Genomic DNA, 4,846 nt, shown 5'->3' with positions numbered 1-4,846 from the left:
CGGGTTCACACCATTCTCCTGCCTCAGCCTCCCGAGTAGCTGGGACTACAGGCACCGCTACCTCGCCCAGCTAGTTTTTTGTACTTTTTAGTAGAAACGGGGTTTCACTGTGTTAGCCAGGAAAGTCTCAATCTCCTGACCTCGTGATCCGCCCGTCTCGGCCTCCCAAAGTGCTGGGATTACAGACTTGAGCCACTGCGCCCGGCCTATCTGTGATACTTCTGATGCATTTTCTCTGGGGTCTTGCTGATTCTGGAGGGACTGCTCCTCCCAGGGTGAGTCAATTCCTAGAGAGAGTAAACAACTCGCCTGCAAATGAACAAGCCTTTCAAATGCAAACCAACCTGTCCAGAACCAACACCCCAACCACCTCCTGTATGGGGTTCTCACATTCTGGGCCACTCTCTCCTGCCCTAATCACCCCAGCCAGACAATTAGGTATAGTCCCTATGCCCCACAGCCCTCAGATGATCCAAACCAGCCCATCCTCAGCCCCGGGTATCCTGCCCCCTCCTTCCTTCCCGTGGAAATCACAGCAAAGACTCTTGCCCACTGCTCCCTCACTCCCCCTCTGCCTCCTGACCCACCTGGAGCCTCCCCGTGCGGCTCTGAGTGGCGTGCCGGGCCTCCTGTTTCTAGGGACCTGAGCATATTAACTTCCTCCTTCGTGACAGCCATTCCTGTGCTCATGTGTCTCACCAGACCTGAGGAAACAAATCCTGGGTCCACTTAAAACAGCTTCTCTGCAAGGAGATGCTTCAGCTGATCTCTGAAGGGTGGGAAGGATGCCCAGAAAGGAGGAAGGTTGAGACTCACAGGCAGAGGGAGCAGCTGTGCAAAGGCCTCGGGTCAGGAAAGAGATTGCTTTTTTGGGGGGTCTGAAAGAGACGCCAGTGGGCAGAATATGGTGAACAGGGAGCTACCAGCAGGCGCATCCTCCACAAGTGTTTTATTTGTTTGTTCTAGAGGTGAGGCTAGAATGCAGTGGTGTGACACTAGCTCACTGCAGCCTCAAACTCCTGGCCTCAAGTGATCCTCCCTCCTCAGCCTCCTGGGTAGCTGAGACTACAGGCACGCAACACTGTCCCAGGCCACACCTGAAGATCTGGAAGCCTGTGGTACTTGCAGCTCCTTCTTGGAGTCATTGATGAAAAGAGTGGTGATACAAATCCACACAGAATGCCCTCCTAAGGCTCCACTCGGAGCTCCTCACGCCACCCACCACTGCCCGAGCAGGGCTGTCGGCCTTCCACCTCTGGAGAGGAACTGCATGAGCTCCTGCTCATAAGCAACCCTGGCACAGGAGAAAATTATTTTGAAACTTTCATGAAAATGATTTAAGAGAATATTTCATACCAGTTAGCGTGGTGTTAAATAATTGAAGCAGAAAGAACCTTTCAAATATTAAACGTTCATGCCCATTTTTCTTGCCATCTGGAGTCTAGTAAACTCTTCCCTCAGTAGATTACCTATTGCATTCTTCATTAGGATTCCACAACCGAGTCCTCTTGGAGGATTTAGCTGTGAAGCGTGAAGTCTCCACGGTGGGCAAGGCAACTCTCTTGAGATCACATCAGCTATTGGTGGGAGGACTCAGATACGGCTTCTTTCCTCTCCAAACTGCACTTCTGAAAGAAATCAGGAAGACGGGCAGGTGAGGGAGGAGGACTGGTGAGGGAGCTGGGGGGCGAGGGTGGAGATGAAGAGTTGTGGAGCCCTCATATGCTCCAGGCACTGTCTTGGGCACTTCTTTTCCATTTTAACTTTTTTATAGATGTATAATATACATTCAGCAAAGCATCAGATCACGTGCATAGCTTGATGAATTTTCACACACGGCGAAGGCACTGGTATATTCCATGCCCTAATTAGGAAACAGAATGTAACTGGCAACCCAGAAGTCCTTCACTGTCCTCTTTCCATCATCATATCCTCCCATGAGTAATCATTGTCTTATTTATTTATTTTTTAAGATGGAGTCTCACTCTATTGCCCAGGCTGGAGTGCAATGGTGCAATCTCGGCTCACTGCAACCTCTGCCTCCCAGGTTCAAGCGATTTTCCCGCCTTAACTTTTTATTGAGATGAAATTAAGATAAGATTTACCATTTTAGAGTGAACAATCTACTCAGTGGCATTTAGTACATTCACAGTGTTGTGCAGCCACCATCTACCCCTGGTTCCAAAACATTTTCATCCACCCCAAATGAACCCCACCTCCACTAGACAGTTCTTCCCCATTCCTCTCCTCCCCTGGGCTCTGAGCAGCTGCCTGTCTGCTCTCTGTCTACCAGGATGTACCTGTTTTGGAGATCCCATACAAATGAACTCATACAATATATGGCCTTTTGCGTCTGGCTTTTCACTTAGCCTGATGTTTTCGAGATTCATCCACATTATGGTGTGTATCAGCTCTTCATTCCTTTTATGGCTAAATAATATTCCATTGTATGGACAGACCGCATTTTGTCCATCCATTCATCTGGTGGGGACAACTGGGTTATTTCCACCTTCCGGCTATTGTGAAGAGTGCTGGTATGAACACGGGTGTGCAAACATCTGTTCGAGTCCCTGCTTTCCGTTCTTTGGGGCATATCGCTAAGAGTGCAATTTCTGGGTCCTATGATGAGTTTATATTTAATCTGGAGGGAACTGCAAACTGTTTTCCAAAGGAGCCGCACTATTCTTTTCTCCCATTGAATTGTCTTGGCGCCTCTGTTGAAAATCAACTGGGCATCACAGATTATACAAGACTCAGATTAATCCCGTTAGAGTTACTTCCTCACAGCCAAACAACCTAACATAGGAGGAAATTCTGTCTCTGATGGGGAGAAAGAAGTCTTTCTTGGAGAGGCCAGCAAGACACCGATGTGAGTTCAGTCCAACTGGAACCTAAGCGCCAGCTACAAATACCCGCCTTGAAAGGATACAGTGAGCATCTCTTACATGCCTGGCACCATTCTGAGCACCCTACAAATATCATCTCACGTCATCCTCACAGCCATCTCCAGGATACCTAACGGAGAAGGGAATGAAGGAACTAAGAGGTGACGAAGTCTGAGAGCAAAGCCACGCAGCTGGTAAGAGGGGGAACCAGGACTCAAACCCAGGCAGTTTGGCTCCCACGTTTGGGCTCCCAAACACTATACAGGCTGGGTATTCCTCACCTGAAATACTTGGGACCAGAGGTGTTTTGGATGTGGGATTTTTTTTTTTTTCCTTTTGAAACAGGGTCTAGCTCTGTCGCCCAGGCTGGAGTACAGTGATGCCATCATACATTACTGCAACCTTAAACTCTTGGGCTCGAGCAATCTGCCCAGCTCAACCTCCCAAAGCACTGGGATTGCAGGTGTGAGCCACTGTGCCCAGCCAGAATTTTTTGAATTTTGAAATATTTGCATATATTATATAACGAGATCTCTTGAGGATGGGACCCATCTCTAAACACGAAATTCATTTTTGTTTCATATACATCTTATACACATAGGCTCAAGGCAATTGTATACGATGTTTTAGAAAATTTTGTGCATGAAACAAAGTTATTATTTCATTACTCTTTGTGAGCATGCTTGCATGGGGGGATCTGGGCATGTGTGGAAAAGATATATTGCAGCCAAAGGGGGCTGGGAGGGCCTTTTGCCCCTCGGGGACACTGAATAAACTCTGTGTAGTGCAACTGCATTTTGACTGTGACCCATCACATGAGGTCAGAGGTCAAGCGTGGAATTTTCTTTTTTTTCTTTTTTTTGAGATGGAGTCTCACTGTCACTCAGGTTGGAGTACGGTGGCACAATCATTGCAACTTCCACCTCCCAGGTTTAAGGAATTTTCCTGCCTCAACTTCCTGAGAAGCAGCTGCTATTACAAGTGTGTGCCACCACATCCAGCTATTTTTTTGTATTTTTAGTAGAGACGGGGTTTCGTCATGTTGACCAGGCTGGTTTTGAACTCCTGACTTCAGGCGATTCGCCCGCCTCAGCTTCCCAAAGTGCTGGGATTATAGGCATGAACCACCGTGCCAGATCAGGCATGGAATTTTCTACTTGTGGCATTATGTCAGTGCTTAAAAAGTTTTGGATTCAGGAGCATTCGGGTATTGGATTTTCAGATTAAGGATGCTCAACTTGTACTAATTAAGTAAGGTACTTGTACTAAGTAACTAAGTAAGGAGCCTAACACGGGCCCTGCCAAATCTCAAGCTCTCAAAAAAGAAAAAGGAAAAAAGCCACACGGTGGCTCATGCCTATAATCTCAGCGCTTCGAGAGGCTGAGGTGGGAGGATTGCTTGAGCCCAGGAGTTTGAGACCAGCCTGGGCAACATAGCAAGAGCTTGTGTCTACTAAAAATAATAATTTTTAAACTAGGTGGGCATGGTGGTGTGTTCCTGTAGTCTTAGCTACTCAGGAGGCTGAGATGAGAAGATTGCTTAAGCCCAGAGATTTGAGGCTGCAATGAGCTAGGATCGCACCACTGCACTCTAGCCTGGGAGACAGAGTGAGACCATGTCTCAAAAAAAAAAAAAAAACAAGGAAAAAAAGAGAAACTGTTCTTCGTAAAAGGGAATAATAACATCTACCTCATAGGTTTGAGATTATGCATGTGCAAGTGCTGCTACATAAACTCCCTAGTGCCATTTCAATGTAGCTTCATGAGCTCCAGATGAAGGACCGAGGTTCTGCCAGTTTTTTCACCGGCCATGTCTGTGAGATAACCAAGGACTCCTATTTGTGGAGAGTCCGCTGGCTGGCGGAGGAACCTTACATCAAGGGACATATTTCTGGTTTAATCTTAAACCAGCTACAATGCCAAAGAATAGAGCAGATTTTTTTTTCAAGGCTTCCTCAAAC

This window comes from Colobus angolensis, unplaced genomic scaffold (genome assembly GCF_000951035.1).
Source record: "Colobus angolensis palliatus isolate OR3802 unplaced genomic scaffold, Cang.pa_1.0 Scaffold126, whole genome shotgun sequence".
Classification (NCBI taxonomy): domain Eukaryota; kingdom Metazoa; phylum Chordata; class Mammalia; order Primates; family Cercopithecidae; genus Colobus; species Colobus angolensis.
This window is presented reverse-complemented; position numbering follows the sequence as displayed.